Raw genomic sequence first — 15,496 nt, 5'->3', positions numbered from 1 at the left:
TTCACACAACCACATTTATTATTTTTGCACTGTCCGGAGGAGCAATTGCAACGCATCATCTGTAAGACTTTTTCAGGAGCAATGTCTTGATTGGGTAGCAAAATCATTGGTCGAACAGCTTCCCCATCTTTTTCCCAACCGAAGTCGCAAGAATCTAACTCCGGTGGAACACCAGTGATGCAGCTTTTATACATCATGGCGACAAAATGGGCCCTTTTGATGTTCAGCAAAAGAGCTGGATCAGTCGGTGGCAAACTCTTTAACCCTATTCAACCTAGGCTTTTAGGGGCGGTTCAGAACTAGGGGGGAGGGGCTTTTCCTGTACCACCCCTTAACTTTTGATCTAGTGGGTCTTTTTGGATGAAATTTGGCACACAAGATCCTTGTGACGTAAGGTAACTTTTGACAACAGAAATTTTTGATGACGTCACTCATCATGCCCAAAGTGAGCAAAAACCGAAAATTTCCTTTGTTGTTATAAATAGCTATTGTATTCTAACAAAGGCTTTAAAAAAAGGTTGCCTGAGTTTAAAATGCTTATTTTATCCCTAATATTCAATAAATTACGGTTTAAACGATATATTTGACAATGAAAATAACTTTGTATTGGAAAAGTGTCAATTTTTGTGACACCTTACTGTCAGAAATGTCATCATGCTCAAGATGTGAAAATATTTAGATGTCAAATTTTTTTTTATTTTGAAGCTAAATAAAAGTTAGGAATTTACAGAAAATTTCACGGCAAAAGCTCTATTATTTCAGGAGCTATTAGCAATAGTTTGACCTCCAAACAGAAAGAGCCCCCCCCTAGTCCGAATAGGGTTAAGGTTGGTGGTTTCGCTGTCTTTTTTGCTCCATATGTCTTGTTGATCCAAATAGTTCTTCTGTTAGATGATGAATTTGAGCTTGCTTGAACATAACATTTGGCAACAAACTTCTTTCCCTCTTCAATAACATCTTCCAGACATGCATCTTTTTCTCCAAGGAGGGCGAGAGGAACTTTTGCTAATGCATTCAGCGATTTTGCTTTACCGATACCAAACATCATCGGGACAGTGTCACAGCCTGAAATAGCATGAAGGGCGACTAACGATCCTACAATCTTAGCATTTGCATCAACAGTCTTCTTGATATGGATGACCTTACTTTCACTGGAAAATGAATCCATGTAAAGGCTTTTATCTTTCCAATGCTCGTTAAAGTAATGGCATAGAAGAACAAAAACATCAGTATCAGCTGAGAGAACTTTAATAGACTTTTTTCCCTCCTACGTGACGAGAGAATTCACGTGCTGTGGAACTGCGTAGTCAGCTTCGTCAAAATAGGAGGTGAGGTCGGGTCGTTTGAATCTTGCACCATTTTTGACCTCTTCAGGAACGGGACTTTTTGATGGCACTACAAAGCTTCTTGGGTTTTTCTTGGACTCAAAACTTGTACAAAGCTCATCTGAAATCAGCTCAATCAAATTCTCTTTTATTGAAGATGAAAACATAACCATATCTCTAGGAGGTAAATCACGATCCAAGGACAGTTGATGACACCTACAGAAAGTAATTACAAAGGTATTTTATTATCAGTGATTTAATAACTTTATGAGACAGAATCAACACAAAAAAGTCTGTTAAACTGCTTAAAAAATATTTCCATTCTTATATTTTAACCTTGGTTTGGGGGATTTGGGGCTGTTATTTTTATTTTTTGCTTCTCCAAAGGCTAATTTCATAACCAAAAATTGGGTACATTAAATATAAACTTCTTATGTACAAACCTTTGGAAGACTCCAACTATTGCCTTTCTTCTATCTGACTTGATACTACCAGATTTGTATCGATCAAATATGAGATACGCGTCTGATTTGACCATGATGTCTCGAACGTACTTCTTAATTGTATCAACCAAATCTGTCACCAATCCATCAGATGGTCAATGAACTTGGTACAAAAGACCACCTCCGTCAATGACTGTTGCTTCTTGCTTGATACAGCGTGATGATTCTTCAACCTTGAGCTTTTTCATAAGATCAGATTTGCTCTTTGTGTATCTTGCCATCCCTGATTCGTCAAACATAGACATTGGAACAGGAGCTAACTCGAAATCAAATAAATTCTCAAATTCAATCTGGTTGGTCCCAAGAAGTAGAAGAACCCGTAAAAAGATCAGGTCAACGTTGTATTGATCATTCTTGGGATTCTTTATCGTGGCTTTGTCTTTTGCAGATGACATCAGTTCAACCTTAGATTTTAACGTTGACCTGAAACTGTCAGGAAGATCTGCCTTGAAATTCTCCAGTAGAGACAGCATTGTGCACATTAGATGAAGCATTAGATTCCTCACCAGTGTAGATGTTCACCAGTGCCTTCGAAGAGTTGTGTGTTTCAAACTTAAGTGGGTGAATGCATTTCCCAAGTGCAACATTAATCTTTGATCGATCTCCAGAGTCTGACTTTATTCTTCCTTTCCCTTCTTCTTTATGTTTGACTTCTTTTGGTTTGTTGTTACGTGGTCTTAGATTCTCGAGCTCAGTCAAAAGCTGTCCACAAAGATTATGGATGTTGGCCCAAATAGAAACTGACCTATCGTTTGTGGTGACTCCAATCATCCCAGATGCCCCTGATTAAAAAAAGATTTTTTGGTTTTTGAGTTCTCACCAAGAATCTACAAAGATTACAAACGAAACATGGAAGATAATTATTTTGGTGAATGCGTCTTAAACAGTATTAATACTCGACTAAACGTACAACATTCTTAATTAAGTTCTACCAGTGCTTATTGCCCGGCCAGCTACCAATGAAAACGGAAAAGCCCCTTTTGGTTGGAGAGAAAAATTCCGGGAAGACCTCTATGGTTAAAATCGTCACTGCCCTTACCCATCCACAATTTTGGTGCACTCTTTGGAAGGAAAAGGTTTTTGGTCTTAGTCAAATCAACGACGATGCTCAATTTGTATTCATTGACGAAATGACGGAAGAACTGATATCTGCTAACATGGCAAAAACTTTTTTTCAAGGAGAGACATTGACTGTTGCTCGAAAGCAAGCTACCCCAGTTGTGATTCAAAATAATGCAGGTTTGTAAAACATTATGTTACGTAATAATCAACATGCTATATATGAAAACAGTCATCTCGAAAGACTTTGAGATTCGTAAACTTAACTTTGTAACATTTCAAGCTTTAACATTGTAGAATTATCAATTATGTTTCTCTTGCGCTACAGGAATTTACATCACCTGCAACCAAATGCCAGATTACGGTGTAGATCAAGAAGAAGTAGAGTTGCGTTTCGAAATTTTTAACATGAAAAGGCTTCCTTCTAAAAATGCAAGTGTAACAAAGTGGATGGAAAAATACGCATTTGACGTCCTCATGTGGATCGTCAAAGAAATCAAGGAAAACCTTTTTCCTGATAGAACCCGAGGATTTCATCCCTAGCAAGGTATGTATTATTTATCAAAGAAATTGCTTTACATGCGAAAAAAAGTCATTTTAGCGAGAACTTTAAAACGTCAAAAGCTAGAGTAAATGTTTTTTTTAATTAATAGCCGTAAGACTTAAAAGCATAACGAGACTCAAATTTGAAACCAATAGCTCTGTAGCATAATGCCAGCCTCAGCTCAAACTACCACTTATGCGTGGAAAAAGAACATGTAGATTTAAATTATAATTAGCATTGATTTATATTCATACATTTATTTCTTCAGAAACGGCAACTCGTGCCTGATAAAGAAAAGGAAAAGATGAGAAGTTCATCCCTCATCACGTGTCGAAGAAAGTGCGTTTAATATACCAGGTAAGATCCGTTGTGTCGAATGATCAACAAAAGTGTGGACCCATGTTTTAAATTTTCTTCATCAAAATTAAAAGGTTTTATTGATTTTGAAATTATGAGTATATTTTTTACTTACCATCGTCAAAACAATCTGTGCAGAAAAGTTTGGAAAGTACTAGTGATAGTGAAGGCAACGAAAACGCTAAAAAAAACATTAAACGAAGCCATTGATGAGCAACATGATATAGGTAAATATACACACAAGGCAATATTACTAAAGTTTTCTCTACAACAAAATATTTGACTGGCTTGAATGCAAAATAATCAAATTGTAAAGATTTAAAAAAGTTTCTCGTTTCTTCTTTTTAAGATATGCCAAGACCCGACCAATATCTGGAAAAATGATGGAAAAGAACCATTAAAATGTCACTGGCAAAAACAAGTTACTGAAAAAGCAGCACAAGCAATGCCAAGTCAGAGCCTCATCCAAGATGCCGCTATCACTTATCACTTATCACACCGGTAATTTTCTAGTTGTTTTAAAACCTGAGTCGAAAGGATTGTAGTCTAGTACTAATAGTAAAATGCCATGAACAATATTTGTAATAATATTTGAAATAATGGATAATTTTGAACAAAACTCAATTGAATAGCTTTCACTTTATGTGATCTATAATGAGAACACCAACATTCAACGATATTCTTATATGTCCTCATATCATTAACTATACTGAACATGAACATGTTTCCCAACTTCTAGAAACTGAAGCCGACGTTGATTCCACCACCGAAAATAAGCTCCTAGAGACAACAGAGCCATCAGAATTGGAGGTTGACTTACGTTCCACATCTCGACTCGCTGCGAGTCCACTCAAAAATGAAGAATTGCTCCAGTTTCGTCTGAACAAGAACAAATATTCGAAGATATCAATTGGTACAAATATTGGAGAGAAGTGCGGACAATAATTGGAACCAACATGGGAAGACGGGAAAAACTGACCTTTGCATCGTACTTAACTTTTGACGATCACTTCGAAGGGAAAAGTGGCATAAAAAGTCGCATACCGAAACCTTCATTCGACGCTTGGTGCTTGATCAAAGGAGTTGTCAGAGAAGGTTTCGACATAAAAGGCTTTTGTCTCTGCTATCCGAACGTAGACGGCATACTTCGAAAGATTAGAGCACATTTACGCGTTATAGTTGAAAGACCACCGATTGATAGCTAAAACATAACTTTTGTTTTCTTATCTTTTTCCCAAAAGCCCTACAAAAATCTAGGGGAGCAATGAAGGTAACATTTTGGGGCAACCATGAACACATTTGATTAGATAATCATTCTTCCATTAACAAAACATAATATACATTAGACAAATATTAGCAATGGTTATAACATTGTTGAATAAAGTGCGGTTTTAAGATAATTTTGATGTAATAAATTTTAAGCATGAACGCATAACAAAAGTTTCCTGACTTTACATTCAACAATGTTGTATAAAACAATCAAAGTATTTTCAAAAAGTTTTTATATAGCTTACAATAACATTACATCGATAAAATACTCATACTTTACTAATTCCTAAATAACTTCTGACATCAAAGGTATTTGTCTCTGCGTAGACGAGAACGTAGACGACATACTTCGAAAGATTAGAACACATTTAAACGTTATAGCTGAAAGACCACCGATTTATGGCTTTCTTTTTCGGACAAAAAATAAATACAACATTTTCTTACAAATTACTAATTACATAAATATTTTGGTTTTAATATCGACAGACTCGGTAGGATTTGCATTACTTTTGATATTTAGACGAGTAAATTCAATTAAGATTCACTTTGGCAAGCTAAGAACTGTGTTTCCTACAAATTTATCAGCTCTTAAGGATAGAAATTGTTTCAAATATTTTCTTAATTATTATCTTTATACCTTAAAATATAGTAAAACTCAATACTCATGAACCGTAGGCATATACTAAAAGACGGATCGACGGATCAACGGATCGACGGATTACTAAAACACGAATCGTCGTATTTTAAATTACTAAAACACGGATCGTCGTATTTCGGATTACTAAAAGACGGATCGTCGTATTTCGGATTACTAAAACACGGATCGTCCTCGTGTGAAGGAATTCCTCGTGTGCTAGCTTCCTCCTTCTTCTTCTTAAAATTCTTGAAAATAGTTGCAGTAACTGGTAGTGTGAAATTGTTGATTGTTGAAGAAAATATGTAAGGCATACACTAACTATTTTCATCGTTTGCTACGTTTGCTGAATTTTTAACCCTAATGTAGCAAGAATGGGCCCTTGGGTCAATGTTAGTTAAATATATAGAAATCTTGTCATTGCTGTTGTTTTTCCCGATTTTGGACTTTGGACTTTGGACTTTGATGATCATTATATAACTTTCACGTTTTAAGCACGTGTACACACATCTATTTTCTTGTTGTCTTTTTATTCTTTGACATAATGCAATAAAGTCCAATAATAAAAGAAGACTTTTTTTAATCATATGTTAATTACATCTTAAATTACATTCGATAATATGGGAGTTGAATTATATCCATAATGCACAAATTTGATATTCTCAAAGGTAAAAAGAGTATAAAATTTCTTGCTCTACGACTTTGTTGTTACTTGATTCCTTTGAACGTTATCTAATAAAGAACGAAATAAAATAAAACATATACAGTTTTATCCCGGGGGGGGGGGCACCCAGGCAAAACGACCGACGGGTATGTGCGGACCCTAAGGGTGTGTTTTTTTCTCAATGCACTGTAAGGGTACAAATTTCAAGTTCTAATGGTCGTTCATATTGAATTCTACTGTTTCTACTTCAAAGTACATTTCAATTTTTGATTTTTTTTGCCCGCGGCGCAAATCTTTCTTGTCGGAAAATTCAAAACCTTATTTTTCTGTTAATATGCCAATCAAGAGGGTCATTTTGAGTCAATTTAGAAGGGTTTTAGCTAGTCTAAGAAGTTATATTTTTTGAAATTTTCCTACTCGGACCCAACCATGGTGGGTTCTCCTGATTAATTCAAATGATATTGCACACTAGTTCAGACTATAGCTTTCTATTTTAACAAATACGACGATCCGTGTTTTAGTAATCCGAAATACGACGATCCGTGTTTTAGTAATTTAAAATACGGCGATCCGTTTTTTAGTAATCCGAAATACGGCGATCCGTCTTTTAGTAATCCGAAATACGACGATCCGTGTTTTAGTAATCCGAAATACGACGATCCGTCTTTTATTAATTTAAAATACGGCGATCCGTCTTTTAGTAATCCGTCAATCCGTTGATCCGTCGATCCGTCTTTTAGAATATGCCTGAACCGTAGATGAAAATACGGTTCCTCATACGGCTTAACAATCTGATAAAAGACAGAATTGTGAGCAGAAGAAAACAGAGAGAGAGCGTTGAAAGTGACGTTTCGTAAACGTGATAATTTTTTTAAACATTTGATCGGTATTCGTAATTGATTTAATTGGAATTTTTTTAATAGATTAGATGATGCAACCTCGAAAACAGTTCGATAACCAAACGGTGGCCAATGCCCTCCGACGAACAATCGTACTATTAGTAAGAAATTATTTTCTTTTTTTTTCACGTGGCATGGGATTATTTTGCTTGAAAGAAGCGAAGATACGTTTTTCTCTAACAAACTTATGCCAGATATTTGAATCTGGGTAGTTTTTGGAAACCGTTTTAAATATACTTCGCGCCGAAATTTGAAAATCTCATTTGAAACTTTATGTCTTAAAATTCAAAAAAGAGCTTCTGATAAAACGATTTCCAAGAATGTATCCATCCTCCATAAGCTATATAGTTCGACAAAAAACTTTGTTTAAATTTTACAGCCTAACCAATGCTCTCCGCAGTCTAAATATATGTGCTCTAATTTTTTGGAAAATTGATTGCTTTTTAGTCTCTTTTAAAACAAGATCTTTCAAATTTTTTTGAAGTACAACCTTTTAAGAACTTAATTTCTTGGAAAGTAGGGTGTCGTCTGAGTTGTTCCTAGGTCCTGCCACACCCTTTTTTATCTTGAGATTTGAGCTGAGCCGTTCATGGCTGATAAGCCATGTGATAATCAGCCATACAAGCCGTCATTTTTGCTTGAAAATGCCAGTAGGCCGTAAAAACGTTGGATTTCTAGATAAAACTCAATCGATTATAGTCTGTGTAATGACCTATGAAAATGAGACAGGGGTATTATATTTTTTTACTCGCCTGTTTAATGACGTTTCGGACTTAGAATTTTTCAATAGTATGATACTTCGTTCTTTTCTAACCTTTTAAAGACTTAATTTCTGGGAAAGTAGGGTGTCGTCTGAGTTGTTCGTAGGTCCTGCCACACCCTTTTCATCTTGAGATTTGAGCTGAGCCGTTCATGGCTGATAAGCCGTCTTTTTTGCTTGAAAATGCAAGTAGGCCGTAAAGTCGTTGGATTTCTAGATAAAACTCAATCGATTATAGTCTGTGTAATGACCTTTCGGACTTCGAATTTTTCAATAGTATGATACTTCGTTCTTTTCTAACCTTTTAAACACTTAATTTCTGGGAAAGTAGGGTGTCGTCTGAGTTGTTCCTAGGTCCTGCCACACCCTTTTTATCTTGAGATTTGAGCTGAGCCGTTCATCGCTGATAAGCCATGTGCTAATCAGCCATATAAGTCGTCTTTTTTGCTTGAAAATGCCAGGAGGCCGTAAAGCCGTTGGATTTCTAGATAAAACTCAATCGATTATAGTCTGTGTAATGACCTATGAAAATGAGACAGGGGTATTATATTTTTTTACTAGTTTGTGTAATGACCTTTCGGACTTAGAATTTTTCATTAGTAGGATACTTCGTTCTTTTAAAACCTTGAGGACTTAATTGTTGGGTCAAGATGAACATTTTACAAGAATTTTTGTCATTCGATTGGTCGTTAACTATTCGGCTAGTTCGAAACACGGGTCACGGGTCACGGGTTACGGGTTACGGGGTACGGGTCACGGGGCACGGGGCATACAATTTACAGACCGGAAAAAATATAACGATATCATGACGTATAATTCATAACACGTACTACATAACACATAATAGTACTAATACTACTAGTATAGTATGTCTGAAACAATTATATACGAATAGTATTATCATGAAAATTTTTCAATAATATGTCACCCACAAATTTTGACAAAATGATATTGAATGACAAAAATATTGTCAAAATCATGAAATATAAGGCCTCTGAACCAATTTACAGCAAAATGTTTTTTCATAGTCAATAGGATGCTGATCATGTGACTGGATATAGATTGACATGTTTTAAAATGATTAAATGCTGCAAGATAGTGGTTTTAGAGATATGAGTATAATTACGTCATTTTTATTAAAAATTCATAATGGTAGGTGGAAAATATTGACACATTTATAAAATACCATCATTTCTACGTTATTATCCATTAAAATTATATTCATACTCAGGGTGATGGAGGGGATATAATGAGATATGATTTAACAATAGCCGTACTATCATTTTCATGAGAAAGCTCGCTTTTCAGGCGATGGGAATTGTAATATGTATATTACTTACGTATAACATATAACATACATATAACACTAAAAGTGTATTATTGATAATATAAGCTTATTATATGTATGTAATATGTTGCGGTGTTTTCTGGTCTGCATTATACATGACGCAAACTTCGAAAGTACGTGGAAAGCACGTGCTTAGGTTTTAGCGTTTTAAATAGTCATACGTGGATAAAATACCTTAAAATTGATTTTTTCGATAATTTTTAGTGTTTTTAAAACATTTTCTGTTTGAATTACTTTGATCTGAGCTGCCCCGTCACCCCGTGCCCCGTGACCCGTGCCCCGTGACCCGTGCCCCGTAACCCGTGCCCCGTAACCCGGACCCGTGACCCGTGACCCGTGTTTCGAACTAGCCGTTAACTATTCAAACAAAGACTTTTATTATGTTGTTCTAAAGAACGCGTCATCTCTATTGTTTTGAATAACCAATATAAATACTTCAACACAACTGTAATTTCTGGGAAAGTAGGGCTAAGTCTGAGTTGTTCCTAGGTTTTTGCCACACCCTTTTTATCTAAGTCTGTGTTATGACCTATAGAGAATGATACCGGGGTTTTATATTTTTTTTTATTTTCTAGTCTGTGTAATGACCTATAAAAATGCCAATTTTTTTCTTGTTATGTTCTGTTGCTTTATAGATTTCTCATACCGACCAGGTAATCGTATGCAGAGCATTGCACCCAACACCAGACATGAATGTTGACATTAAGAAAATTCAAACAAAACTAGACCAAGCATTGAAAAGTCTGAATGGAGTGAAATTTTTTATCTCTTGTGGCACGGCGACAAGCACAAAAGTGAAAGCTGATGGGTACAATTGTGGTGTTGCGTACTTTATTGTGGCTCATCAATCGAGACAAATAACAGAAGAAAAAGTATTCCAATTGATGTATGATCAAGAAGACTTGGAGCTTGACGTTAACAAATTAAAAACAAGAAGCAAGAATGAGTTGATTTTCGCCAAATTAAAGCAAGCTGTCAAGGTTATTTACGTTAAAGTGTTTCAGTTCTGAATATGATCATCGGTGCAGCTTTTGAATCTCGACGGGCTATCACTTTCTTTGGCAAATTTGATAAATTGAAATACTATTTGTGCTTCAGGACCACAAAAACAACATGATTCGAGAGATGGTACCACAGAACTACGAATTTGTTCATTTGACGTCCTGCCAAGCTCGCATTGATAAACCAATAGAAATGGTTTCTAAGATGCTGACAAGAAAGAAGTTCCACCACAACCTTAGTTTACGAGGACACGACGTAACGGATGAACCAATAAAAGAAGATCGCGAAACCCAGTTTGGAAGAACCATGAGCTGGGTGAAAGAGTTGATGGTGAAGCTGGATCATCGCATCCATGATGGGAGCGTCTTCAGAAAATTTAAGAAGGTAGATTAAAATTCATAATCCGTATCTTGAATGCAGCTATGAACTGAAATTGTAACTTACCAAACTTTTTTTTAAGAATAGACTTTTTCTAAAACAGCTTTTGTCTTCATTTTCACAATTCATGGATGTCATTTCTAACTCCCTTATTTGTTTTTGTTCCTTTTGTAGCAACGTACGCATTTAAGTTTTAAAAGAGTGTCGAGGCATACGTTCACCAAATGTGCAACAATCAAGAGCGAGGTGAATTCATCATGAGAGACAAGAAAAATTTGGAATCTTTTATGTCCTCAAAACATATCCAGGTAAACCATTACGTCTATTCTACAATTTGAAATTTCTTTTAATCAAAAATGTTCGTACTTAAATTTAATTTGAATAAGGTATACTAAAAAGTACAAGCTATACTCAAAAAACCTTTTCTCTCTGTTTCCAGGTACTTCCCGTCATTGAGTTTGATTACGACTACATCGAGATCGCTGAAGGCTGGTTCTTCAAACTCTCTTCACGGCAGTTTGTAGAGTGCCATTTCACTTCTGAAGACTTTGGGAAAGTTAGCCCCAGAACTTACAGCAATTTCAAAAGAGGAACCGTATGTGACGGTGGTTTCTTTGCTGAATCAGTACACAACAGCTTCCCTGAGCTGAGAGAGAAGGTGCTGTTCCTGAACAGAATGTACCAGTGTATGTTATGTCACCAGCTCCCCCACAAAGTACCAAGATTAACAACTGTTGGTACGTAATTGTCTTCTGTTATTTTTTTCCTTATACCCTTCGATAGTTGTGACTTGAATGATTGTATGGCCTTATATCCAGACGGTGTCAATCGAACAACTTCGAACAAAAATCGCAATCGAACCAATCGAACGTAATCGAACTCGATCGAATAATTGCGATTCGATTGTCGAACGTAATCGAATCTTAATCGAACGGCCGATTTCTGGGTAATATTCGATTGTGTTCGATTGCGTTCGATTGATAGTTGACTATGTTCGATTGGTTCGATTGATTGTCAATTACATTGGATTAATGTTCGATTACGATTATGTTCGATGAGTTTGTTTGCGATTAAATCAAATTGGATCACTCTGTTAGAGCTTTTTAGCGTGGGCGGCCGAGCGCTTAAGTACCATACCAAAGCGAATAAAATCTAATACACAATTGAATCAATCGAACGTAATCGAATACAATCGAACGTAATCGAAGCAATCGAACAGCAAATCCTGGGTAATATTCGATTGCGATTCGATTGCGTTCGACAATCTAATTGCAATTATTCGATTGCGTTCAATTGCGTTCGATTGATTCGGCGTTCGATTTGTTCGATTGACACCGTCTGGTTATATCAACAGAAATAAAAGTATGACTCGTGACCTAATATCATCATGTATCATCATGAGTCTTTAATCTTGTCATGTTTTTTTGTTAGGTGACAGCAACTCTGGGAAAACATGTTTTGTTTGGGTTGATACATTCGTCAAAGATCGCTGTGCTAAGCAAGGAGAAAAATTTTGGAGCAAGCATGATCCGAACTGCTCTTTATTGATGAATGGGTCTACGAAACCATGGCGCCCGACCAGATGAAAACGATCCTCCAAGGTGGCTACTTCTTACAGGCAGTGAAACATGAGAAGCCAAGAATGACCAAAATGAATGCTCGCATTTACATCACCTGTCAAAAGATGCCATGCGATGCAGGTTGGCTGATTTTCAAACAAAAAAGTTAGTCAACAAACAAGCAGCTGCACCGGCGTGGCTTGAAAAACGCGTTTGAGTGTCTGATGTGGATGACGGACATGGTAACGCTCATCGTCACCTCCTCACTGAAGAAGAATTATTTTATGAGCTACCAACCAGTAAAGATGCCAACGCTCGTCTACCAGTTGATGTTGAAGAAGAAGAAGAATCGCAGAAAATTGTAAACTTCAAGGAGAACGACTTAACGGGAATTGACCTTTGCGATGGTGATATCAACCCTATTGTTGAAACAAGTGAGTAGAATGCCATTGTTTTTTTTAATCTGGTCTTAGATATCATGTATAGTCGAGGAAAATTTTGTTATTCTGGTTCTCGTTTGGTTTTCTCAAGAAATCATCATTTCTCTTTAATAATCGTATACGGTTTAATTTGAAGGTCAAGAAGAAGCTCAAAGCCCATCATCCGTCATTGACGTCATTGCTTTTAGTCCAATAAGGACTCCGGTCACGCCTTTTACACCAACAGCAAGCCCTGCTTCTTTGTTAAATTGTAAGTTTTGGTTGTCTCATTTTTCTACTTTCCTTCATTTTCAATTAGGATAATAAGTCAAAGAAAACTTTTAGGTTAATGTGGTTCAGGCGCCAACAATTCTGCTTTGTAACTGCACATGAATGGAACATAAAAGTTGAATCCTGGTCGAAAGCTCTATACTCAGATTAATTTAAATTTCTTTGTTTTGCTTTTTTTAAAGATCAAGATGTTCTCAAGTTCTCCAAGCAACTTGTTTGCCGAATCGACGCCAGTTCCAACTACTAGCTACACTTCTTTTTCCCCAGGTAAGCAGTTTTTCTTTCTTATTTTACCTGAGGTATGCTGACTTTTCAAATGGGCTGATCTGTTTTCAATTTGGATTTTCCTCATTTGATGGCTTTTTGCTTGACACGTTTAGATGATGACTTCTTCTCGTGTGATGAAGATTATGATTGTTTCAAAGCTCGAGATAAGGAACGAATATCAACCGAATTGAGAGCCAAATTTGGTACTGACGAAGACGTGGACACCGATTGTAAGATATTTCATTTAGTATCCCCTTGTTCCTTGCATATTTTGATTTTTTAAAACGCTTGCGCACTTATGGAAAACAAAATTGTGTACTGTAAATTATACATTTCCTCTCTATTCTATTGATAATCTTCACATGTAAAATATGACGTTTACTTCTTTCCAGCCCCAGATATCCATTTCGAAAAGTCAAAGCGAAACAAATCAAGAATGCAGATCGTTTCAAGTGATGATGAAAACTCAGATGAAACCCAAGTAGTTGGTACGTATACTTATACATAGTCTTAGTGATTAAATTTTTCCTTTTCCCTCCCTGATTGATATCATAATTTTTGGATACTCCCAATCCTCCAGTGTAAACAATGCCTATCTTTTTTCTTCCCAGAACCTCATAATCATAAGCGTCGAAGTGAAGATAACTCTTCTGACGTAAAAACGCCAAAAATTACAAGGATGGCAACATTACCAGAGAAACCGAAAAACAACCACCTGTCTTCTGATATTGGTAAGCAGTTTATTCCAAATTAATCAAATGGGATTCGATAACGTTTTCTCCTCGTTTTACTGCCAATCCAGCATGTTGCTCTAATTACTAAGCACCTTTCACTTTTTTCTTAGAAAGGAGATCCATCACATCTATCGTGACGAATCAAGTCAACAATATGTTCCAAATGTTAACACCTGGTAAGTGGGATTATTCTTTTAAATGGTGTTTATCTTTAGAAGGTTCATTGAATTTGAGGCATCTTTTTTGCAAGTAATTTACTTGTGGTAAATGAAAATTAGAGACTTCTTTTTTCTGATTTAATTTTTCTAGCAAAATCGTCATCAACAACGAACTGTCCACTAACAAGAATCAATCCAGCAACGCCTTCGCTGCAACTGTCTACGCCAGGTTAGTTATTATGAATTTGATTTATTTTTTGAATTTCCAAAGAATCAAACCAACAAGTTTGAAGTGTCTGATTGCCTTCGTCTTCCTATTTACTCCCTAGTTAGTGCTGTAATTATATAATTGAATTTGCGAAATTGAAGAAGAACTAATTTCGCTCTTTACTTTGTTCAGATCGTCAACGTCAGTCGATTTACGAAGACCTTTGCAACTCTGCTGAAACGTTGTAAACGACAGGAAATAAAAGATGAGCACGTCGTGGCATCGCTCAATTACACGTTGCGTTTGGAATCGAAGTAACGAAAGTGCCAAATGAATTTCAAATTTTGAAATTTGAAAAGAAGTAAAAAATTTCAAATTTCAAAATTTGAAAAATGAAAAATACAAAAAAATTTTGATTTTCAAATTTTGAAATTAAAAAATTTGTTTATACCCCAATCGACGTAATAAAAGTGCCAAAAGAGGTTTTTAAATTTTAAGTATGAATAAATTGGGCTATTCCATTTTTAAACTGTACAGGGGTATTGACGAAATTTTCAAGGGGGGTCTAAGCCTTGATTTTCCAAGGGGTTTTTGTTCCTTTTTCAGCTTTTCCAAGGGGGTTATTCAAGGTTTATAGGGGGTTCTCCCTCATAAACTGACATCAGTTGTTTCCAGCCCTTTTTCACAAAATTAGTTTTCCAGAGGGTTTGTATCCCAATTTCCAGGGGATAATTTGCTATTCATATTTCCAGGGGGCTAGTGAAAAAAGTTCGTCAATACCCCTGTATAATTTTTTTTAGAATAGCCCATTAGAAGGTTAGCAATCTGTGTTGGCGTCAACAGGAGGTACACTAAAAGTGCAATAATCACCTAAAGCCCTGCAATTCGAGTGATTCTATCTTTGAGAGAATTGATTGGTTGATTAACGTCACGTGACCCGTCAATAGACTTTTTGTTCCTAGTAAACAGAAGTGTGATTTGCACACACTGTAACATCATAATTTGACCTTAAGAAAGTTTAGGTAATCAACTTTACCATATAAGGCAAAGAAACCACGTTATGGGGGTTTAGAACGATGTTTACTTTCGACTAATATAGCCTAATATCTGAGACAATA

The 15,496-nt window shown here is 36.0% G+C and overlaps 1 long non-coding RNA gene across 1 annotated transcript; it reads left to right on the top strand.

The window, feature by feature from the left end:
* The first annotated feature begins 13,398 nt into the window (after positions 1–13,398).
* Positions 13,399–13,920, top strand: LOC136815218 (uncharacterized). The gene is made up of 3 exons (XR_010847696.1): positions 13,399–13,508; positions 13,671–13,766; positions 13,890–13,920. It is a non-coding gene; the product is annotated as an uncharacterized lncRNA (long non-coding RNA).
* The last annotated feature ends 1,576 nt before the right edge of the window (positions 13,921–15,496 follow it).

Source organism: Clytia hemisphaerica, unplaced genomic scaffold (genome assembly GCF_902728285.1).
Source record: "Clytia hemisphaerica strain Z4C2 unplaced genomic scaffold, Clytia hemisphaerica genome assembly, whole genome shotgun sequence".
NCBI lineage: Eukaryota > Metazoa > Cnidaria > Hydrozoa > Leptothecata > Clytiidae > Clytia > Clytia hemisphaerica.
Note: the sequence above shows the minus strand (reverse complement) of the source record. Positions and strands in the feature narration are given on the sequence as shown.